Here is a 25,610-nt window from a genome sequence, read left to right as displayed (position 1 = left end):
TGGAAAGTAACAAAAAGGTAATCAGAGTCAGTGGTCTTCCTCAAGGCTGGGATAGGGCAGACATAGCTCAAGAGCTTCGAGAAGACTACATATTAGATACAGATATACTTACAGCACAACTGAGCAAAGTAGTCCCCTTCGTGGACTTAGGAGACCCTATCTCTATTATAGTAAAGGATACACAGGCAAAAGTCTCCTATATGGACAACAATGAGAAAATAGCAGTGATAAAGCAAACAAGGTCTCTCCAAGGGACAAAGGTATGGATAGCTGATGAACTCACCCCCCTACAACTCAAGAACAGATCGGCAGAGCTGAGTAAAGTTAAAGAAGCAAGAAAGAATGGCAAATGGGCAATATATAGAGGAGGACAAGCAATCATTAAAGAATTCCGTACCCCACCCCCCTCAAGAGCAAATCCATCCATGGATGAAATATAGCTATTTTTATTTTGAACCTCAATTTCGAACTAGATGCAATAGAACCCATTGTAATTTAAACTCTTAAGAGTCTTAAGAGTTCATTTTGAGTTATTTTTTTTCAATTTTATGCCTCTTTGGCATCGATACCCAGAGTGGAATGTAAATGGATGTACCTGATCTGTCCCATAGGTCGGATTCGGCCTCCCGTGGACGTTAATATAACTTTCTTTCTTTCCTTCTCTCTCTCTCTCTCTCTCTCTCTCTCTCTCTCTCTCTCTGTGTGTTTCGTGCGGTAGCAGTCTGCTTGGACACAGGAGGTCGCGTGACCGAGAGCTCCATGTTTTGGTTGAGGCGTGATCTGCAGCAGCTCCATCATTTGGTTCAGAGGCTCGAAAACGATGGCTAATTGCTGGATATGCCCAACAGGGTCACGGCCAGGAAGCCCTGGGCTGTTTTCATCTGATGCAGTCACCTATGCTTGCGCTTTGAAGGCATGTGGCATTGTGCAAGAAGTTGGCTTGGGATCACAAATTCACGATGACATTGTTAGTCAGAGGCTTTTGAAGGAGAACGTCATGCTTGGCAATGCTTTGGTGGACATGTATGCCAAGTCTGGTGCACTTTCGAAAGCACGTTATGTTTTCGACACCCTTCTAGTGCGGGATGCCATCTCTTGGGCTGCATTGATTGCCGGATATGCCCAACAGGGGCACGGCTAGGAAGCCCTGGGCTGTTTTCATCTGATGCAGAGCCAGGGTTTCTCCCCAAATGCAGTCACCAATGCTTGTGCTTTGAAGGCATGTGGCATTGTGCAAGAAGTTGGCGTGGGATCACAAATTCACGATGACATTGTTAGTCAAGGGGTTTTGAAGAAAAACGTCATGCTTGGCAATGCTTTGGTGGACATGTATGCCAAGTGTGGTGCACTTTCGAAAGCACGTCAGGTTTTCGACACCCTTCCAGTGCGGGATGCCATCTCTTGGGCTGCATTGATTGCCAGATATGCCCAACAGGGGCAGGGCCAGGAAGCTCTGGGCTGTTTTCATCGGATGCAGAGCCAGGGTTTCTCCCCAAATGCAGTCACCTATGCTTGTGCTTTGAAGGCATGTGGCATTGTGCAAGAAGTTGGCTTGGGATCACAAATTCACGATGACATTGTTAGTCAGGGGCTTTTGAAGAAAAACGTCATGCTTGGCAATGCTTTGGTGGACATGTATGCCAAGTGTGGTGCACTTTCGAAAGCACGTCAGGTTTTCGACACCCTTCCAGTGCAGGATGCCATCTCTTGGGCTGCATTGATTGCCGGATATGCCCAACAGGGGCAGGGCTAGGAAGCTCTGGGCTGTTTTCATTGGATGCAGAGCCAGTGTTTCTCCCAAAATGGATTCACCTATGCTTGCGTTTTGAAGGCATGTGGCATCGTGCAAGAAGTTGGCCTGGGAAAACAAATTCACGATAACATTGTTAGTCAGGGGCTCTTGAAGAAAGATGTTGTGCTTGGCAATGCTCTGGTGGACATGTATGCCAAGTGGCCTACTTTTGAAAGCACAGGCTTTCGACACCCTTCCAGGGGCATGGCCAGGAAGCCCTGGGCTGTTTTCACCGGATGCGGAGCCTGTTTTGGTGGATGCCACGTGTCGCCATTTGAGGGCTCCTGAAGGGAGTTAATGCGAGAGAGTGAAAATTTGAAATTCTGAACGGTCCTCTCTCTCTCTCTCTCTCTCTCTCTCTCTCTCTCTCTCTTTGTATTTCGCCCCTATTTTGGGTAGGGGTTCATGCGAGGTACGCAAGCCCACGGGGTTCAGGTCAGGCCGCTGCGTCTCTCTCTCTCTCTCTCTCTCTCTCTCTCTCTCTCTCTCTCTTTCGCGCGTGGCAGCAGTCTGCTTGGACACAGGAGGTCGCGGGTTGTTGTGCAGACCGAGAGCTCCATGTGTTGGTTGAGGCGTGATCTGCAGCAGCTCCATCATTTGGTTCAGAGGCTGGGAAACGATGCCTAATTGCTGGATATGCCCAACAGGGGCACGGCCAGGAAGCCCTGGGTTGTTTTCATCTGATGCAGTCACCTATGCTTGCGCTGTGAAGGCATGCGGCATTGTCCAAGAAGTTGGCTTGGGATCACCAATTCAGGATGACATTGTTAGTCAGGGGCTTTTGAAGGAGAACATCATGCTTGGCAATGCTTTGGTGGACATGTATGCCAAGTGTGGTGCAGTTTCGAAAGCACGTCAGGTTTTTGACACCCTTCCAGTGCGGGATGCCATCTCTTGGGCTGCATTGATTGCCGGATATGCCCAACAGGGGCACGGCCAGGAAGCCCTGGGCTGTTTTCATCTGATGTAGAGCCAGGGTTTCTCCCCAAATCCAGTCACCTATGCTTGCGCTTTGAAGGCATGTGGCATTGTGCAAGAAGTTGGCCTGGGATCACAAATTCACGATGACATTGTTAGTCAGGGGCTTTTGAAGAAAAACGTCATGCTTAGCAATGCTTTGGTTGACATGTATGCCAAGTGTGGTGCACTTTCGAAAGCACGTGAGGTTTTCGACACCCTTCCAGTGCGGGATGCCATCTCTTGGGTTGCATTGATTGCCGGATATGCCCAACAGGGGCAGGGCCAAGAATCTCTGGGTTGTTTTCATCGGATGCAGAGCCAGGGTTTCTCCCCAAATGCAGTCACCTATGCTTGCGCTTTGAAGGCATGTGGCTGAAACCGATCCCGTCAAGTGGGAAAGACTCTGTGGGGCACGGCCAGGAAGCCCTGGGTTGTTTTCATCTGATGCAGTCACCTATGCTTGCGCTGTGAAGGCATGCGGCATTGTCCAAGAAGTTGGCTTGGGATCACCAATTCAGGATGACATTGTTAGTCAGGGGCTTTTGAAGGAGAACGTCATGCTTGGCAATGCTTTGGTGGACATGTATGCCAAGTGTGGTGCAGTTTCGAAAGCACGTCAGGTTTTTGACACCCTTCCAGTGCGGGATGCCATCTCTTGGGCTGCATTGATTGCCGGATATGCCCAACAGGGGCACGGCCAGGAAGCCCTGGGCTGTTTTCATCTGATGTAGAGCCAGGGTTTCTCCCCAAATGCAGTCACCTATGCTTGCGCTTTGAAGGCATGTGGCATTGTGCAAGAAGTTGGCCTGGGATCACAAATTCACGATGACATTGTTAGTCAGGGGCTTTTGAAGAAAAACGTCATGCTTAGCAATGCTTTGGTTGACATGTATGCCAAGTGTGGTGCACTTTCGAAAGCACGTGAGGTTTTCGACACCCTTCCAGTGCGGGATGCCATCTCTTGGGTTGCATTGATTGCCGGATATGCCCAACAGGGGCAGGGCCAAGAATCTCTGGACTGTTTTCATCGGATGCAGAGCCAGGGTTTCTCCCCAAATGCAGTCACCTATGCTTGCGCTTTGAAGGCATGTGGCTGAAACCGATCCCGTCAAGTGGGAAAGACTCTGTTGGACACCCACACGCTTAATAGCACAACTTTAAAACCACAAATTTGAAATGGACAACTTAATACAACTTGAAATTGAAATGAAATGAAATGGAAAGATGGACACCAGTACTGGGGCCGGAACGGGCCGACCCCCCCCTCAATATATGATATATTTATTGGGAGTATTTAATGAATACAATGCTCCATGGGTTCCAAGAACCAGATGATGTCCTTGTACATATGAAAACAGTACCAAACAAATAGGCTCGAAGTCGAATTTCGAGGTAGAAGCTCGAAGCAGAACGACCACTAATGTGGTCCAATCTCTACGGTCCTGTGCTTTCACTGGACTCCGCGGAGAGCGCCTCACTGGTGTTCCGAGACCACGCACAAGCAGGCGCTCTCGTACTAACACCTGGCTCTCCCGATCTCAGCACCTTTCGACCGAGGTTCCCCAATAGAGCTTGGACAACCCGGCACCGAACGGGTGTGGCCGTAGAGGGAGTCGGGAATCCCTTATCAGATTTAAACACAAAATACTTTACTTAAATCTGAAATTCACTTACTTGTGGATGGCTGATAGAAAACCAATACTCGTGGTGTTTGTGTAGAAGATGAGGCCACCCAGGGGATGGGAAATCTTCTTGTAGTCGCCGGTGGAGAAGATGAGCAACCTCTTTCAAAGTAGGAAAAAGACACCTTGTTGAAGAAATAGTCACCTCGTGGTGAACCACCAAGACAAGTACCACCGCAAGAGACCACAGCCGCCTGCTGTGAAAGGAGGAGTACCCACTTGCAAGGAGAAGATACCTGGCTGCTGTGTGGAGGAGAAGATGGCTTGGATGAGCAGCCTGTTTTGAAGGAAGTGGGCACACACACAGCTGCCAGCTAGAGAAAAAGGGGCAGCCTGCTGGAGAGCAAGTGCAATCACCTTGTATGGAGAAGGGATACTTGGCTGCAGCCGCCTGTGGGGAGTAGAAGCAGCCGCCTGTAGGAGAGCTCACGCAGCCTGCTGAGAAAGAGAACGGGTAGAGGGTACAGCCGCCACAGATGGTACAGAAGCGCAACCTGGACAGCATACAGGCGAAGCCGCCAGTAGATGGTGGGCAGCCTGAAGCGTGTGCAGTCGTAGAGCAGCCAGCCGCCTGGGAAAAGCAAGCGCAAGGAAGATGGTCGCCGGGTGATCTTACGTAAAAGGGTGGAAGCGAATCATGCCCACGCTTGAAAGGGAAGGTTTTCTTTTATAAAAATTAGAGTGGAGTTTTCTCTACGCTTGCATGTGGGTAAGGAGTGTGGGTAGGTGACCATGCCCACTCCCACACTCACTTAAGTGGGGCTCCCCACCTTGGCCCCTAAGTGGGTGCCCAAAGGGGGTGTCCACATTTAAGTGAATGTGAACACTTAACCTTATAAAACTAAAGGTTAGAAATAAAATAATAAAAACAACATGTACCATATACTTACCACCTGTTCACATGCACTAAAACTCGTCAGAATACAGAGCAGACTTCACGACTCACTGGCAGGCGTCCCCGCTCAGTAAGTAACACGTCAAGTAGGCAAACACAAAAATACAAGTCATGCAAAAACAGTTTCAAACATGCAAATCATGTGTGCATATGCAAATAGTAACATGGACATATCTCCCGTTCATGGAACAAGTACAAAATATCTGTCGGCACAAAACTGGCACGACATAAAAACATAAAAACCTGGTCTTCCTATGGAGTGACAGTCCCATAGATAAGACACAGTTCTAGGCACGAGTCTCCCTATGGTGTGACAGTCCCATAGGCAAAACACGGCACGAATACTGGCTCTTCCATGGCGTGACAATCCCATGGGTCGAACACAGTCCAGGTCATACACGGGTGGCACTAGTCTGGCTCCCGTCCATACGACACCATCCTGCTAACACACGGGTGGCACCCGTTTGGCTCCCGTCCATGTCAGCAAAATACTGGCCTCTTCACATGAGACACCGGCCTGGCCTCAAGTGAACGAGCCACAAAATCTGGAGATGGACCAAATGGTCGGCCAATTGGTGACATCCCCCCGGGCTTCTAAAGAGTTGACCTCAACTGAAAAGCCTCAAGATATGCCTGCAACAACTGTGGGTAATCAACAAAATAATCCTCATTTACCCACTTGGCATCAATAGGCAAATAATTCTTAAACTTCACAAGGTATCTCCTGGAAAGCTTTCCTGCAGGTAGCTTTCGCTCCTTGTGAAAAACAATCTGTTTTGGCTGAAGGATCTCCTCAAGCTCTTCAATTTCTAGCGGATCTTCTGTGACAGGCTCATCAGGATCTGGCCCCACATATTTCCGAAATAGACTCACATGAAAAGCATTGTGAATCTTCCAATGACTAGGTAAAGCAAGCCTGTAGGACACTTCATTGATCTTCTGAATCACCTTGAAGGGTCCATAATAGCGAGAAGAAAGTTTAGGATATGATCCTTCTCGTCCTGGCCTCTTTCGAAGCTTCTTGCAATGGCTGTCTGCACCTGACCAAAGGCAACATCCAAGTCACGAACATATTCATCAGCTGCAAATATCTCATCCTTGGTACGAAGGATGGGTGGCAATACCACTCTGCCATAGATAATCTCAAACGGAGCCTTTCCCGTGGAAGCATGGATCGTATTGTTGTAGGCAAACTCAACAAGTGGAAGATACTTCTCCCATGCACTCTTTTGATCTGCCACATAACATTTCAACAAATCCAACACGGCTGAATTTGCAGCTTCACTTTGACCATCCGTTTGGGGATGATAAGCTGATGAAAACTCAAGTTTAGTACCCATATTATCAAACAAAGCCCTCCAAAATAGGCTTGTAGTCTTGGGATCTCGATCCCCAACAATGGATTTAGGCATACCATGATGCTTGAAAATATTAGCAAGAAAAAGCTTTACCATATGATCAGCTTTAATGGTTTTCTTGACGGGCAAGAAATGAGCTTGCTTGCTAAACCTGTCCACAATAGTCCAAATAGCATCATTCCCATGCTGGGATCTAGGCAAGTCCATAATAAAATCCATAGTGATACTTTCCCAAGGTTGCGAGGGAATACATCCTGTTCCTTCGAAGTCCATTTGAAAGCAGTTTTCTTCTTCGTGAGATCATGTAGTGGAGTGGCAATCATAGCAAAATGCCTTATGAAACGCCTGTAGTACGAACATAATCCCAGAAAACTACGTACTTGATGTACGTTTTGCAATTCGGGCCAATTCCGAATGGTCTCTATCTTTACAGGATCCATTGTAACTCCATCTTTGGATACAATATGACCCAGATAATGAATCTCTGAAAGAAAAAACTCACTTTTCTTGGCATTGACGAAAAGTTTATGCTTCCGCAACTCTTCGAACACTGTGACCAAATGAGTTCTGTGTTCCTGCTCATTCTTGGAGAAAACCAAGATATCATCAAAGAAGACTCCTGTAAACTTGTGATGGGGTCGGAATATCCTATCCATCATTCGATTAAAAGTAGCAGGAGCATTGGTTAGACCAAAAGGCATTACCAAGAATTCATATAATCCGAAGGCTGTCTTGAATGCAGTCTTATGGACATCTTGTGGCACCACGCGTATCTGGTGATAACCACTCTTCAAATCAAGTCTGCTAAAGCAAGCTGAGCCATCAAGCTTATCCAAGATATCATCAATACGTGGAATTGGGAATCTGTTGTTGATGGTAAGCTTGTTCAAAGCTCTATAGTCCACACACATACGTACGGAATGATCTGTCCTTCTTTTGAACAAGAAGCACAGGAGAGCAGTAAGGTGAGGAACTGGGCTGAACCAAACCTTTTTCTAAAAGCTCGTTTACCTGCTTCATGATTTCTTCTTGTTGTGCAGCACTCACTCGGTATGCGGGTTTGTTAGGTGGAGAATTACCTGGCACAAGATCTATGTGGTGATCTTCGGGCCTTTGGGGAGGTAATTCACCTGGCAACGAGTCAGCAAAACAATCGTTGAATGCATTAAGAAAATTCAGCCTATCATTAGACATAGCATCCACATTTTGATGATTTGGCACAATGCTATCACGAACAAAAACCAAGTACGCTGAAAGACTCTTTTTCATTGCTTTATTAATTTGGATGTATGATACAAGTGGGATGGAATTCTCTTCTTTGCCCGCATCAATAAAATGCATGCGGCCTTTATGCATAAAAGAAATCATATTGGACTTGTAGTCTTTGCGGGGCTCAAGCCTATGGTGCCACGGCTTGCCCAACAATTCATCACATCCATTCAGTGGAGCAACTAAGAAATGCTCATTATCAAGGTAGCCCTGAATATGGATGCGCAACTTCCCTATCAAAGGGGTAACTTGCACCTCTTTACCAATAAATGCAGCTTCGGCTTCAATCTGAGGTCCCATGTTTTCAACCTCAATTCTCAATGCAGCTGCCATTTGCATAGAGATGAAATTGTCAGTTGCACTGTCATCAAACATGAAGAGTGCGGGCTGATCCTTGATTTGCCCCCAAGCCTTGCAAACCATACGCTCTTTTGCGTCATGACCTGTATTTCCTTGCACATCAGGAACTGCATGTACATTAGCTTTGGTGTGCTTGTCCTCGTGCTTTGATTTGCGATCTGGGCATTGTCGAAACATGTGGTCTTTGCTACCACAAGAAAAGCACTTTCCATCCTTGGCATATTGCTCTCCTTGCTCCGGGGTTTTTGCGAATTTGTTCTTCCTTGGGCCCTGATCTTTAGGTGTGCTATTTTCAGCTTTACCACCCTTGTAGGACTCTCAGAAGTTCTTTTTAGGTGGCTGTCCACCCTTGTGCAGATTTGGGACAGCCTTATCTTTCCCCTTGGAACCTCCTTGATCCTGCTTAATCTTGAGCACCAATTGCTCCGTAGCAAGAGCAGAAGCTGTGAGCTGTTGCAACGTATGTTTCGGGTGCAATTCTATGCCCGAACGATATGCTGGTTGCAGTCCAGAACGAAACTTCCTCTTTCTTTCATCCTCTGTGATTTGCATAAAGGGAGTCACTTCCAGCAACACTTTCCAGAATTTGTTAACATACTGTTGCACGCTTTCATTATCTCTTTGCTCCAACCTGTCCCACTTTTGATTGAGAGTTTGCTCCGCATTTGGTGGCAAAAACTGAGCATAAAATCTGTCTTTAAATTCCTTCCAAGTGGAGATGGGATCCTTGGTGATCTTTTCAGTGATCCACCAATGAGCAGTAGTCCCTTTCAAAAACATGCTAGCATGGCGCACCTTTGACTTTTCTGTGAAATCCTCATCGCTAAAAGCAACGTCGAACTGTGCCACAAATGCTAACACCTTAGAGGCATCATGTTCACCATGAAAGACATCAAATTTAACAGATTTGTCACCTGCTTTGAATTCCTTGAGCTTTCTGGCATGAGGCTCATGGTCTTCTCTTTTTCTTTTTCCCTTATCCAACGGGGTAGCCCTATCTGCATGGGCTCCATGGGCCGTCATAGAAGTTTCATGGGGCACGGTGGCATGTGCTCCACAAACTCGAAATTCGGATGCATGTGACTTACCTGCATATGGCATTGTCTCTTCATGAGACAACTCAGAAGGCAAAATTTTTCTAGAAGCAGACCTGTCACCATGAGAGACATGTCTTGCATGCATGTGACTTTCATGCCCTCCATGAGCACTGGCATACATATATCTGTCAGGCTTTGTGCCTTGTGGAGAAGATGCATGTCGAGAGGTGACTGTCACCTCTTCCTTTTGCATAAAAGATTTCAGCCTTTGGGATGCGGGATCTCCATGCTTCAAACGAGGTGGATTTATGAATTTCAGCTCTCCGACATCCCCCTCTTTGATATCACCTTTGCGGAGGAGGTAGGCAAGTGCCAATTCCCTTGGTTTCTTGCCCACTTCACGAGCCATTGATTCAAAAGTTACATCTACCATTGCATCAGCCTTCCTGGCTTCAATAACACTTTGCAGATGGGATCTTCATGCAAAAACTTTAACTCTTGCTCTTGAGCCTGCAAAAGTTTTCTCATATGTTTCATTTCAGCCCTCATAGCATCAGGCTCTTGTTCAAGCATAACTGTCTTTCCTGGAGACAGTTGACCCTTTGATTCACTATCAATAACCCTTTCAAGGGGCTTGTGTCTACCTCGCAGGGCATCAGACCCACGAGAGGAACTAGATGGAGCCCTCGAATTTGGCACTTCCAAAGGGTTGCCTTGGCTGTCCATTGTGTTTTAAGTTTGCTAAAAGCGGGATGTCCAGTACACAGGTTCGTTTCCCCACTAGGAAGAGGGAAACAACCGTGCTCTGATACCAATGAAACCAATCCCGTCAAGTGGGAAAGACTCCGTTGGACACGGCACCGAACGGGTGTGGCCGTAGAGGGAGTCGGGAATCCCTTATCAGATTTAAACACAAAATACTTTACTTAAATCTGAAATTCACTTACTTGTGGATGGCTGATAGAAAACCAATACTCGTGGTGTTTGTGTAGAAGATGAGGCCACCCAGGGGATGTGAAGTCTTCTTGTAGTCGCCGGTGGAGAAGATGAGCAACCTCTTTCAAAGTAGGAAAAAGACACCTTGTTGAAGAAATAGTCACCTCGTGGTGAACCACCAAGACAAGTACCACCGCAAGAGACCACAGCCACCTGCTGTGAAAGGAGGAGTACCCACTTGCAAGGAGAAGATACCTGGCTGCTGTGTGGAGGAGAAGATGGCTTGGATGAGCAGCCTGTTTTGAAGGAAGTGGGCACACACACAGCTGCCAGCTAGAGAAAAAGGGGCAGCCTGCTGGAGAGCAAGTGCAATCACCTTGTATGGAGAAGGGATACTTGGTTGCATCCGCCTGTGGGGAGTAGAAGCAGCCGCCCAGGAGAGCTCACACAGCCTGCTGAGAAAGAGAACGGGTAGAGGGTACAGTCGCCACAGATGGTACAGAAGCGCAGCCTGGACAGCATACAGGCGAAGCCGCCAGTAGATGGTGGGCAGCCTGAAGCGTGTGCAGTCGTAGAGCAGCCAGCCGCCGGGAAAAGCAAGCGCAAGGAAGATGGTCGCCGGGTGATCTTACGTAAAAGGGTGGAAGCGAATCATGCCCACGCTTGAAAGGGAAGGTTTTCTTTTATAAAAATTAGAGTGTAGTTTTCTCTACGCTTGCATGTGGATAAGGAGTGTGGATAGGTGACCATGCCCACCCCCACACTCACTTAAGTGGGGCTCCCCACCTTGGCCCCTAAGTGGGTGCCCAAAGGGGGTGTCCACATTTAAGTGAATGTGAACACTTAACCTTATAAAACTAAAGGTTAGAAATAAAATAATAAAAACAACATGTACCATATACTTACCACCTGTTCACATGCACTAAAACTCGTCAGAATACAGAGCAGACTTCACGACTCACTGGCAGGCGTCCCCGCTCAGTAAGTAACACGTCAAGTAGGCAAACACAAAAATACAAGTCATGCAAAAACAGTTTCAAACATGCAAATCATGTGTGCATGTGCAAATAGTAACATGGACATATCTCCCGTTCATGGAACAAGTACAAAATATCTGTCGGCACAAAACTGGCACGACATAAAAACATAAAAACCTGGTCTTCCTATGGAGTGACAGTCCCATAGGTAAGACACAGTTCTTGGCACGAGTCTCCCTATGGTGTGACAGTCCCATAGGCAAAACACGGCACGAATACTGGCTCTTTCATGGCGTGACAATCCCATGGGTCGAACTGTCAAATCCCCACGGATCCCCTCGTGATCGATCTTGGTTCGAAACTCGAATCGTGCAAACAAACGAACAACAAACAAGCAAGGGGGTGCAGGCCTGACTCACCTCCCAACCATGACAGCCGTGGGCGAGCCCACAGTCTTGGCTGTCCCCACCGAGCCACGAGCTGAGCTAACTAGGTTGACGTACCGACCAATCTCCTCCTCGCGACGTCCCATACCGCCACCACGAAGCTGCCCTCGCGGGCCTTGAGATTGCTGCCAGCCTTGGCTGCATAAAGCAGGTGCACGTCTGCACTAGATCCAGGCTCCAAGACCATAGAGCTCTCACAAACTCGCGAGACTCTCTATATACAATAACTAACCTTGGCCACCCTTTTATAGGCTCATGGCCGGTCATCGGGCGTCCACACTTGGCCGCCTGCCCGTCCATACTTGGGTGCCCGCCCGTTAGTATTTCCCTAACTCAGCTCGTCAATCAGCCTGCCTAGTTCCAAGCTTCCCCAAGCCTCGAAACTAGTCTTGCATGCGTATAGCACACGGTAGATACCCACTGTGCACATGACATACTCCCCTTCCTCTAAGAGCTCACTCCTGAGCTCACTAAAAAGCCAGGGTAATCTCTATGAAGAGAAGTCAATGTCTCCCATGTAGCGTCCTCCTCAACAAGATCCTTCCACTTGATCTTGTATTCCGTGATAAGCGTATGACGCAATCTTCGTTCACGAAATCCAAGAATCTTTTCAGGTTCGTGCGGAATAAATGTCATGTCCTGGATATCTATGATTTCTTGAGGAGTAACTAACTGATCTGCTCCACCCAGTACTTCCTTAAGTCTACTGACATGAAATACAGGATGAACTTTCACATGAGAAGGCAAATCCAATTCATATGCAACTGAACCAATCCGTCGTGTAACACGAAATGGTCCACAGTATCTAGGGGATAATTTCGGAGATCTACCTGTTCGTAAAGTCTCGGAATCTTTCGGAACTCGCAAATACACCATCGTTCCTTCAGAGAACTCTCTAGGTGAACGATGTCTATTAGAATAAAACCTGTCTCGATCTTGAGCACTTCTAATAGATTCCTTCGCAACTTGTAACATTTCCTGTATATCTTGCAAAAAATTACGTGCTGCATCATGCTGAAGTCTTGAGAATCCTATTGTAACAAGTGATCTTGGTTGAAAACCATACATAAGCATGAAAGGACTAAACCCTGTACTCGTATGCTTAGTACTGTTATATGCAAATTCTAACATAGGAAGATAATCCTCCCATGAACTTTGTCTTTTGGATACATATGCTTGAAGCATATCTTCCAAAATCTGATTCACTCTTTCAGTCTGGCCATCAGATTGAGGATGATCTGAGGAACTCAAATTCAAAGTTGTTTCCAACTTCTCGAAAACAAGTTTTTAAAAATCACTCGTAAACTTAGAGTCCCTATCACTGACTATGTCCTGCGGTAACCCGTGCAGTCTAAATAATTGCTCGATAAACTGCCGAGCTAATTGCGTAGCTGTAATAGTCTTCCGGGTCGGTAAAAATCTAGCCATTTTTGTCAAGCGATCTACCACAACCCAAATAGAATCGTGGCCTTGATGTGTTCTTGGCAATCCGGTAATAAAATCCATGGAAATACTTTCCCATTTATTACCTGGGATTTGCAAAGGATGCAACAACCCAGCCTGTCTAAAGCGTTCAGCTTTATTTGCCTGACAAATCTGACACTTGAGAACATAATCTTCTACATATACTTTCATCTTCGGCCAATAAAAAGTGTGTTTCACTAATGATAGTGTCCTGTGTACCCCAGGGTGTCCAGCAGAAGGGGCGTCGTGACACTCCCTCAGAATCTTGGACCTAATGTCCGGGATCTGTGGTACACAAATTTTGTTATTACGGAACAGCAAACCATTCCGAATCATCCACTGACCTCCTGCAGCTTGTATAGTAGACTGCTCAGTCATCGAGTCTTGGTCAATCAATGAGCTCCCGTCCTGGATCTTCTGCCAAAATGGACCAAAATAACTATCAGTCCTGCAAAGCCCTCTCAATGACTGAAATAAGTCAGTAGAAATCTCGGTGAACGACAAAGTATTCATCTCTCTAATCCGACTAAGCGCATCTGCAATATTATTCATGGACCCTTTCCGATAACGGATCTCAAAATCAAAATCTTGCATTAACTCTACCCAACGAGCTTTCCTGCCTCTCAAATCATCCGCATCACACACATACTTGATTGACTGATGATCAGTCAATACCACAAACTTGGAGCCATATAAGTAATGTCTCCAAACCTTGAGAGCATGAATCACAGCATAAAGCTCCTTCTCAAGGGTTGGCCAATGAGATTGAGTGTCGTCTAGCTTTTTACTTTCAAAAGCAACCGGTCTACCATCTTGAAATAAAGCAGCCCCGATAGCATAGTCACTGGCATCAGTTTCAAGAACATAAGGCCGACTAGGATCAGGCAATGCTAAGATAGGTGCTTCCTTGACTTTATCTTTCAAAAGTCTGAAGGCCATATCCAAATCGTTATTCCAAGTGATAGGCTGATTGGACTTACGTCCACGACCTTTCAATAAGTCGGTCATCGGTAGTGTGAGCTGAGAGTACTCCCGTACAGATTTCCGAAGAAAAACAACAAAACCGAGAAAAGAACGAAGTTGTTTCACTGTTCGCGGTATAGGCCAGTCCAAAACCTTCTGAACTCGGTCAAAGTCAATGCTCAATCCATCTCTAGTGATCTTGTGTCCCAAGTAAATGATGTCGGTCATAAAGAACTCACATTTACTCAATTTAGCATATAGTCGATTCTGTCTTAAAATAGATAAGACAATCGTGAGGTGTCTGACATGATCCTCAAGAGTACGGCTATATATCAAAATATCATCCAGGAACACCACCACAAATTTCCCCAAATGTTCACGAAAAAGATCGTTCATCATTTGCTGGAAAGTAGCTGGAGCATTGGTTAACCCAAAAGGTAATACGAGAAACTCGTAATGGCCATACCTAGTCCGAAAGGCGGTTCTTTCGACATGCCTTTCATGAATACGTATCTGGTGATAGCCAGTACGTAAATCTATCTTCGTGAAATATTTCGCTCTTGCTAACCGGTCAATCAGGTCATCTGATCTAGGGAGAGGATAACGGTTCTTAATAGTCAGCTTGTTCAATCTTTTGTAATCTATACACATTCTCCAAGTATTGTCCTTCTTTGTCCTAAGCAACACAGGTGCACCCCAAGGTGATTTACTTGGACGGATCTGGCCCATCCTCAAATAATCTTCGAGTTGTTTAGCCAACTCATCTTCCTCAGCTTGGCTCATCCTATAAGGTGGAATACTCACAGGATGAGCACCAGGGATCAAGTCAATACGATGATCTACTGCCCGTTCAGGTGGTAAACTTGATGGCAATTCCTTAGGAAATACATCTTGAAATGAATCAAGTATCTTCTGTAATTCTTTGCTTTCAAACACACTTAATTCATTCACATCCAAGGAAGGGATGAGAAAAGAAGAAAGTGGAATCAAGACACAATGGAAAGCGGTATACAAAGAAGAATCCATTATATTTCCAAAATCAATTGTATTTACAAGAGGTCCCTGAGAGGGATGAATACAATCACCTAAAATACTATACTTGGTGTCCCTATGCTGAAAAGAAAAAATATGACTAGACCAATCTATCTGGACATCAAGAGCCTTAAACCACTCAATCCCTAATAACAAGTCTACATTTTCCAGATGCATAACATAGCATTCCAGAGTGTCTTTGTAGTCCTGAATCTGGATTGGAAGCATCTCGACCTTGCGATCCCAAACTTGTCTGCCCGCAGGTAGACGTACCTCATAGGTATGGTCGCTGAGTGTCGTATCAAGACTCAATTTCTGCACAAGTTTGTAGTTAACAAAGTTATGCAAACTGCCAGGGTCTAAAAGAATGTGAATTTTATGGCCATTCACTTCTCCATAAACTCGGAGAAGATCATGCATGCCAAATACCTTAGAATTGAACAGACAATCAGAACAAGTACTAGGGCGAGAAAGTACAGTAATTGACGTACCTGTCAAAGACAACTGGTTAGCTGCCTTTGGCTTGGGTCCTGCGTTTGACTTGGTACCCTTTTGCTTTGGGCACTCATTACGCATGTGTCCTTTTTCTTCGCAGATAAAACAACGTCCTTCCTTCTTGAGCTTCAAAGCCCTAAGGAGTCGTTTCTTCTTCGCTGGTGTCGAACTTGTATTCTTCGAAGGTTGGTCTGAAGACTTGCCTTCATTCGTGTTAGCCATAGGTGCGGAGAACTTTCTTTTATGTTTGTTCCCCTGCTCGGTAACGGGTTTCGACTTGGAAGAGACCATCGTATCATCATAGATACGAGCTGAATGAATGGCCTCGTCCAAAGTTTTACATTTGTTATTTTTAACCTGTAATCGGTACGAGTCTGGTAAACCAGCTACGAAAAACCCCAAAAGAGTAGTGGGATCCATCTTTGTAGCTTTCATCTGCAAGTCACGAAACTTCTGGAGGTAGACCTCATAAGTGAGGTCGTCATGGTCAAAGCTGAAAACCGGGCAACAACATCATAATCATCCTCTTTCTTGAGGAATTCTTTCTTGAAAATATCTTCAAATTGTGCCCAAGTCGTTGGCTTTGGGTTCAGTTCCTTCCACCAAAGCAAAGCTTTGCCGGACAGGAAACCTGCTGCTAACTGTATCTTCTTTCCATCATCGTATGGATGAAACTGAAAGTGAACTTGCCACTTATGTAGCCAAGTGTCCACGATCTCCTTGGTTCTCTGCTTTTGCTCGCCCCCGAACGGTTCCGGAGTAATATTGGAGCCTAAAGCTGAAGCCAAGGTATCCATTCCCGAGAAAGTAGAGAGGGTAGTGGTCAATAGAGCGATGGAGTTCTGCAAAGCCTGCATCTGGGCTGCGATTTGTGCCTGACGTTCCGTCGAAGAAGCTTCGAGAGCTACTTTGAACTCTTGGAAATCTGATTTTGACACAAACTCGTCAAAAAGATCGGCATCAGTGCCTTCCGTAGCCGGCAAGCCTTCGCGTTCCACGAGGGGCTCCAACTCTGATTCTTGGGTCGACATCGTGAAGAGGGTACGTGGAGAGAAAATTCGATCTTTGCACAATGAAAGTGCGAGTGAACTCGAGAGCTTGAGAGCTTGAAAACTTGAGAACTTGAGAACTCGAGAGATGTGTGGCAAAAAGCCCACGTGAGGGGGTTAATAAAGGTTTCCCAAAAGCCAAAAATCTCCAAAAGCTAGGCTTAGCTTTTGCTTTAGCTTTTGTGTTTTTTTTTGAAATATATATATATATATATATATATGGATATATATATTCTTTTTTCTTTAAAAAAAAATAAACACCTTTAAACTTTGGAGGAGGGTCTTTTAAACTTAAAAAAAATTTAAACTCTTAAAAAAACGAAAGCTAAAAACGTAAACGTAAGCTTTCCTTGTTTTTTTTTTTTCCTTCTCCTCCAGAATTAACCCGCCGGCTGGTTGCAAGCGACTGAAGCTGCCGGCGCATGCTTGTCCGCCGGCGGATGCTGACATCTAGCTGATGGGCTGCCGGCGCCTTCACGGCAGGATGCGCCTATGCCAGCCGCTACCTGCACTGGGCCGCCTACGGCCGCTTGCCTGGCTGGAACTCTTGCGTAGACCTGGGCTGGCGTGGGCGCTGCCTGCTTGGCCTAGGTGCCGCCTGGGCTGGCTGCGCTAGCCTGGCCGCCTGGCGTAGGTCTGGGCGCCGCCTGGGCTTGCTGCGTTAGCCTGCCCGCCTGGTCATGGGCGCCGCCTGGCCACTTAGACCCATGCGCCTGCCTGCAACGTACCAGCCCGCCTGCCACGTCAACAAATCTCGGCCAGCAAACCCACTCGCCAGCTCTTCTCTCGCTCTCTCTCTCATGCGCCCAAAAAACAACGAAAAGCAACATGCGTTATTTTTTTTCTGTTTCTCTCCCTACAGGTTATACAACTGCACAACAAACATGCCTCTTCTTTGCAAAAGCAATCAACCCTATTACACTACCATCTCCCATCAACATGGGCTTCTTTGATGAGAAAAAACACATACCAAATCTGAAAACTACAGTATGCACAGAAAAAAACAGCAAGTTTTTTAACACATACCGTTCTTCGACCTCATCTTCTCTACCTACCGACTTGCTTGTTCACGAGGTATGCTCTGATACCACTGTCAAATCCCCACGGATCCCCTCGTGATCGATCTTGGTTCGAAACTCGAATCCTGCAAACAAACGAACAACAAACAAGCAAGGGGGTGCAGGCCTAACTCACCTCCCAACCATGACAGCCGTGGGCGAGCCCACAGTCTTGGCTGTCCCCACCGAGCCACGAGCTGAGCTAACTAGGTTGACGTACCGACCAATCTCCTCCTCGCGACGTCCCATACCGCCACGAAGCTGCCCTCGCGGGCCTCGAGATTGCTGCCGGCCTTGGCTGCATAAAGCAGGTGCACGTCTGCACTAGATCCAGGCTCCAAGACCATAGAGCTCTCACAAACTTGCGAGACTCTCTATATACAATAACTAACCTTGGCCACCCTTTTATAGGCTCATGGCCGATCATCGGGCGTCCACACTTGGCCGCCCGCCCGTCCATACTTGGGTACCCACCCGTTAGTATTTCCCTAACTCAGCTCGTCAATCAGCCTGCCTAGTTCCAAGCTTCCCCAAGCCTCGAAACTAGTCTTGCATGCGTATAGCACACGGTAGATACCCACTGTGCACATGACACGAACACAGTCCAGGTCATACACGGGTGGCACTAGTCTGGCTCCCGTCCATACGACACCATCCTGCTAACACACGGGTGGCACCAGTCTTGCTCCAGTCCATGTCAGCAAAATACTGGCCTCTTCACATGAGACACCGACCTGGCCTCAAGTGAAGGAGACACAAAATCTGGAGATGGACCAAATGGTCGGCCAATTGGTGACAGTGGCATTGTGCAAGAAGTTGGCTTGGGATCACAAATTCACGATGACATTGTTAGTCAGGGGCTTTTGAAGAAAAACGTCATGCTTGGCAATGCTTTGGTGGACATGTATGCCAAGTGTGGTGCACTTTCGAAAGCACGTCAGGTTAACGACACCCTTCCAGTGGGGGATGCCATCTCTTGGGCTGCATTGATTGCCGGATATGCCCAATAGGGGCAGGGCCAGGAAGCTCTGGGCTGTTTTCATCGGGATGCAGAGCCAGTGTTTCTCCCCAAATGCATTCACCTATGCTTGCGTTTTGAAGGCATGTGGCATCGTGCAAGAAGTTGGCCTGGGAAAACAAATTCACGATGACATTGTTAGTCACGGGCTCTTGAAGAAAGATGTTGTGCTTGGCAATGCTCTGGTGGACATGTATGCCAAGTGGCCTACTTTTGAAAGCACAGGCTTTCGACACCCTTCTAGGGGCTTGGCCATGAAGCCCTGGGCTAATGTCACCGGATGCGGAGCCTGTTTTGGTGGATGCCACGTGTCGCCATTTGAGGGCTCCTAGAGGGAGTTAATGCGAGAGAGAGAAAATTTGAAATTCTGAATGGTCTTCTCTCTCTCTCTCTCTCTCTCTTTGTATTTCGCCCTTGTTTTCGGTAGGGGTTCATGCCAGGTACGCAGGCCCACGGGGTTCAGGTCAGGCCGCCGTGTTCCTCTCTCTCTCTCTCTCTGTGTATTTCGCGCGCGCCAGCAGTATGCTTGAACACAGGAGGTCGCGGGTTGTTGTGCAGACCGAGAACTCCATGTTTTGGTTGAGGCGTGATCTGCAGTATCTCCATCATTTGGTTTAGAGGCTGGGAAACGATGACTGATTGCTGGATATGCCCAACAGGGGCACGGCCAGGAAGCCCTGGGCTGTTTTCATCTGATGCAGTCACCTATGCTTGTGTCACAAACTCCTATATTCTAGAGACATGCGGATGCATGTATATATTATACCTGGGCATGTGTATGGATCATATGAGTGGATGCATATGAGTCCAAGGATATGGCAGGACATTTGTGGACCTTCGGGCGGTGCCCGTGTGGATTCCGGCCATGCACACATGGTGTGTTATGATGGCAGGCAGAATATTTTCAAATACAAGAATGATGATAGGTGGTTAATGTCACAAACCCCTATATTCTAGGGACATGCGGATGCGTGTCAGGCCTAGAAACATGCGGATGCATGTATGTATTATACCTGGGCATGTGTATGGATCATATCAGTGGATGCATATGAGTCCAAGGATATGGCAGGACATTTGTGGACCTTCGGGTGGTGCCCGTGTGGATTCCGGCCATGCACACATGGTTTGTTATGATGGCAGGCGGAATATTTTCAAGTACAAGAATGATGATAGGTGGTTTATGGATTATTCTTTTTGGCTCCCTTTATTTGGGATGCATTGGACTTATGGAACTCATGGTTCACTTACCTTGTGTAGTGTTCTCTTGTCCTACGTGCTCTCTTGAAGATTGTTTCTACCATGTGAGGGTGGAACAATAGAGAGCAGATGGAAGGGAATATGGGCACTTCAAAGGGTAGTGACAAGCACAACATACCCTGTGTAGTGTTCTCTTGTCCTACGTGCTCTCTTGAAGATTGTTTCTACCATGTGTGGGTGGAACAATAGAGAGCAGATGGAAGGGAACATGGGCACTTGAGAGGGTAGTGTGAATTGGTGGCCGAAATGCCTACAAACTATTGGTGGGCCGAAATGCCTATAAACTATGTGTAGCAGAAATGCTTATGGAACACCAGGTTATCTATGCCTGCGAGTGATTGTTTTATCTTACTTAAGCCCACCTCTCATCCAAGGTGTGTGGTCAGAGTACCAACACGGTAAAGTGGACATGACGGGACTTATGTCTATGCCAAGGGTCATGTGGACCGATGTCTTGTTGGCAGGAGACTTATTTTGTCTCGCCCATTTACTTGGGACATGGATTATGATATCTGGACTTATGGGACTGTTTTGTCTCGCCCATTTACTTGGGACATGGATTATGATATCTGGACTTATGGGACTAATTTGTCTCGCTCATTTATCTTGGGACATGATTATGATATCTGGACTTATGGGGCTGTTTTTGTCTCACCCATTTATCTTGGGACATGATTTTGATATTGGTATTATGGAGAGTTATTTAATCTCGCCCATTTCTTTGGGACATGGATTCTTCAGTTATATTGGATTTTTGAGACTGTCTCGTCTCGCCCAATCGATGGGACATGATTATATCTTGCATATATGGCTTGAAGCTTAAAGTTGCGGACAGCTTTTAAGAAGCTGGGGAGGATGTCACTAGCCTAGACATTTCCTAGTCTGAAAGGGGTCTGGTGGACTCCAGGATGTTTAAATATTTGGAAAGTACAAGCTTTGGGAATGGGGGATTATCCTAGAATACAAAGGACCACACTCCCAAAATTTAGGAGAGTTGCTATTTTTGGCCCGACTCTAATGGAAATTCTGCTCGCGTCATTACATCTGGAATTGAGCAGATACCAAGAGTTGGCAAAGTGCCTATGACAGAATGTCAACCAATTGGGATATTTTTAGAGGTAAAGATTATGGAAGGACCGATCTCTTAGATTGGGACATGTGGCAACAAAGTGGACCAAAGTGAGACAAGTGGCTTGACACTTGTTAGAAAAAGGATCAAAGTGAGACAAGTGGCCTCACACTTGTCACTTCAGCTATTGTGTGGCTCTCCACTTGTCATTGTAGCCTTCTCTTGCCATTTTAGTTCATGGGAGGCCCAAATCTATAAATTGGAGCCCTCTCTCTTCATTAATAGAGGCTCTCTTGCTCCACACTAGCCTCTACCACCGTTACAGGTTGCCCTAATGATGGTTACTCTCTTTCTCTCTCACTTGAAGGCTGCCCATGAAGAATACCGGCTGTTGGGGACTGTTTTGGAGGCTTCCATCGTCGCGAAGAAATACATGAAGGCAAGGGTATTTAATCATTTATTATGATTTCTAGCCATTGTACTTGTTGTACCAGCATTTGTACTTGTTGTACCTGCTGTACCAACCCTTGTACTGGCTGTACCAGCTTCTGTACTTGCTATACCACCCATTGTATCAGCTGTACCAACTTTTGTACTTACTATACTTGCTGTACTAGCCACCGTACCAGCTGTACCAGCCACTATACCTGCTGTACCAGCCCTTGTACTGGCTGTACCAGTTTCTGTACTTGTTGTACCACCCATTGTACCGGCTATACCAGCTTTTGTACTTGTTGTACATGCTGTACCAGCCATCGTACCTATTGTTCCAGCCACTGTACCGACTGTACTAGCCATTGTACCTACTGTACCGGCTGAATGGAGAGTTGTACTTGCTGTACCAACTCTATTGCATGAAGACCCGTGGTTTTGGGAAAGAATCAGTACCCACACGGAGGTATATGGATTATATTGTTGGCTCGGCATTTCTACAGCCTATGTTCCGGCTTGGTAGCCTTGTGTTGGGCTGTGTTATGGCATTTGTATAGGGATAATCCAGCATCTCCTGTGGGGAGAGTAAGGCCCTCAAAGCTTGTACATGATATTATTCTCCTTGGGTAATAAAATACTCCAAGGGGGGGGTCGCCCCATTCTGGCCTCTATGCGGTGTCACGTGTGCAAGCTCCATTTTCAGCATTTGTGGATGTTTTGTCCAGCTTTTATGTTTTATGCAAAGTGATGATGGATATGTGTTAAGGCTGTGGCCATGTTTAAATGTTTTAATATGCATCGATGGTATCAACAAGTGTGTCAAAGGCCCTAGTCCCCCGGGCACCCGCCCGAAGGTCCACAAATGTCCTGCCATTTCCTTGGACTCATATGCATCCACTCATATGATCCATACACATGCCCAGGTATAATACATACATGCATCCGCATGTTTCTAGGCCTGACACGCATCCGCACGTCCCTAGAATATAGGGGTTTGTGACATTAACCACCTATCATCATTCTTGTATTTGAAAATATTCTGCCTGCCATCATAACACACCATGTGTGCATGGCCGGAATCCACACGGGCACCGCCCGAAGATCCACAAATGTCTTGCCATATCCTTGGACTCATATGCATCCACTCATATGATCCATACACATGCCCAGGTATAATACATACATGCATCCGCATGTTTCTAGGCCTGACATGCATCCGCATGTCCCTAGAATATAGTTGTTTGTGACAGCTTGCGCTTTGAAGGCATGTGGCATTGTGCAAGAAGTTGGCTTGGGATCACAAATTTACGATGACATTGTTAGTCAGGGGCTTTTGAAGGAGAACGTCATGCTTGGCAATGCTTTGGTGGAAATGTATGCCAAGTGGGGTGCACTTTCGAAAGCACGTCAGGTTTTCGACACCCTTCCAGTGCGGGATGCCATCTCTTGGGCTGCATTGATTGCCGGATATGCCCAACAGGGGCACGGCCAGGAAGCCCTGGGCTGTTTTCATCTGATGCAGAGCCAGGGTTTCTCCCCAAATGCAGTCACCTATGCTTGCGCTTTGAAGGCATGTGGCATTGTGCAATAAATTGGCCTGGGATCACAAATTCACGATGACATTGTTAGTTAGGAGCTTTTGAAGAAAAACGTCATGCTTGGCAATGCTTTGGTGGACGTGTATGCCAAGTGTGGTGCACTTTCGAAAGCACGTTAGGTTTTCGACACCCTTCTTGTGGGATGCCATCTCTTGGGCTGCATTGATTGCCGGATATGCCCAACAGGGGCAGGGCCAGGAAGCTCTGGGCTGTTTTCATCGGATGCAAAGCCAGGGTTTCTCCCCAAATGCAGTCACCTATGCTTGAGCTTTGAAGGCACGTGGCATTGTGTAAGAAGTTGGCTTGGGATCACAAATTCACGATGACATTGTTAGTGAGGGGCTTTTGAAGAAAAACATCATGCTTGGCAATGCTTTGGTGGACATGTATGCCAAGTGTGGTGCACTTTCGAAAGCACGTCAGGTTTTCGACACCCTTCCAGTGTGGGATGCCATCTCTTGGGCTGCATTGATTGCCGGATATGCCCAACAGGGGCAGGGCCAGGAAGCTCTGGGCTGTTTTCATCGGATGTAGAGCCAGTGTTTTTTCCCAAATGCATTCACCTATGCTTGCGTTTTGAAGGCATGTGGCATCGTGCAAGAAGTTGGTCTGGGAAAACAAATTCACGATGATATTGTTAGTTATGGGCTCTTGAAGAAAGATGTTGTTCTTGGCAATGCTTTGGTGGACATGTATGCCAAGTGGCCTACTTTTGAAAGTAGAGGCTTTCGACACCCTTCCAGGGGCATGGCCAGGAAGCCGTGGGCTGTTTTCACCGGATGCGTAGCCTGTTTTGGTGGATGCCACGTGTCGCTCTTGGAGGGAGTTAATGCGAGAGAGTGAAAATTTGAAATTATGAACGGTCTTGTCTCTCTCTCTCTCTCTCTCTCTCTCTCTCTCTCTCTCTCTCTCTCTCTCTCTCTCTCTCTCTCTCTCTCTCTCTCTATTTCATCCCTGTTTTGGGTAGGGGTTCATGCCAGGTACGCAAGCCCATGGGGTTCAGGTCAGGCCGCCGCGTCCCTCTCTCTCTCTCTCTCTCTCTCTCTCTCTCTCTCTGTATTTCGCACGCGGCAGCAGTGCGCTTGGACACAGGAGGTTGCGGGTTGTTGTGCAAACCGAGAGCTCCATGTTTTGGTTGAGGCGTGATCTGCAGCAGCTCCATCATTTGGTTCAGAGGCTGGGAAACGATGCTTGATCTGCAGCAGCTACTGCCAAGCAACCTGTGCAGTTGGAGAAAGTACATGTATGCCAAGTGGGGAGCTCTGCGCTGTTTTCTGAAGGCAAGCCGACCATGGTCATCTCTGTCTCTCTCTCTGTGCAAGGTTGACATGTATGCCAAGTGTGGAGCACTTTCGCTGCGGGATGCCATCTCTTCGAATGCGTTGATTGCATTGACTGCAGAGGTTGTGATAGATGAGCAATCACAGGATATTCAGACAGGCACTGAGATGACTAAGGAGCAGTTCAGAGTTTTGCAGGAAAGAGAGCAATCACAGTCAGAGGAGATACAGGATGGTTTACCAACTGACCAAGCTATTGCCATAGCAGAGCAAAGGTATGAGAATAGTATGAAGAAGTCAGCTAGAGTTCTGGAGGATGATTTGAATGAGTGGAATTCGGGAACAGAGGATGATTCCAAGATTGTCAAAGTTAGTGTACATGTGGAAGGAGAGTTTAAAGATAATCTACTCAAACATGAAGGGGATTGATCGTGCATTTTATTCTCATAGGATCAATTTGAAGCAAGATGCCAAGCCTGTTATTCAACAGAGGTATAGAATGAATCCTAACTATGCAAAGCAAGTTAAGGATGAGATTGATAAATTGCTCCAAGTGGGGTTTATCAAACCTGTGCATGAAGCAACATGGCTATCACCAATTGTAGTTGTTCCAAAGAAGAATGGAAAAATCAGAGTTTATGTGGATTATAGGAAGCTCAATGCAGCCACCATTACAGATCCTTTTCCATTGCCTTTTGCAGATACCATGCTGGATTCTGTTGCAGGACATCAAATGTATAGCTTTTTGGATGGGTTTTCAGGGTATAATCAAATTAAGATGCCCTGATGATGAGTACAAAACAGCCTTCATTACAGAGTAGGGAGCATTTGTGTACACAGTGATGAGTTTTGGATTAAAGAATGGACCACCAGCTTTTTCAGATGTGGCAAATAAAGTGTTTGAACCCTATTTGTCTACTTTTATGAGGGTGTTCATGGATGATTTTAGTGTGTTTGGATCAAAGGAGACGCGCTTGGATCACTTGAGAAAATGCTTTGAGAGCTTTCAGAGGAAGGTATATAGGTGGATCCAAGGAAAATTTAGAGTATTATAAAGTCAAAGAGCCCAGTAAATCTGAAAGAAACATCTAGGTTTGTGGGCCAAATCAAGTGGCAGAGTAGGCATTTGAGATATTTGTCAGATGTATGTGCACCTTTGTCACATTTGACCAAGAAGGGAATA

The 25,610-nt window shown here is 46.5% G+C and overlaps 1 protein-coding gene and 1 pseudogene across 2 annotated transcripts in view; both read left to right on the top strand.

Annotated features, from left to right (window-relative positions):
* LOC147607473 (uncharacterized) overlaps positions 1-23,990 on the top strand; it is a 31,299-nt pseudogene extending 7,309 nt beyond the window's left edge.
* Positions 1-25,610, top strand: part of LOC147607472 (uncharacterized) — a 54,718-nt gene that overhangs the window by 13,151 nt on the left and 15,957 nt on the right. The gene's annotated exons all lie outside the window — the stretch shown is intronic.

Source organism: Cibotium barometz, chromosome 55 (assembly GCF_041138505.1).
Source record: "Cibotium barometz isolate CiBa-2024 chromosome 55, ASM4113850v1, whole genome shotgun sequence".
Taxonomy (NCBI): domain Eukaryota; kingdom Viridiplantae; phylum Streptophyta; class Polypodiopsida; order Cyatheales; family Cibotiaceae; genus Cibotium; species Cibotium barometz.
This window is presented reverse-complemented; position numbering and strand designations above follow the sequence as displayed.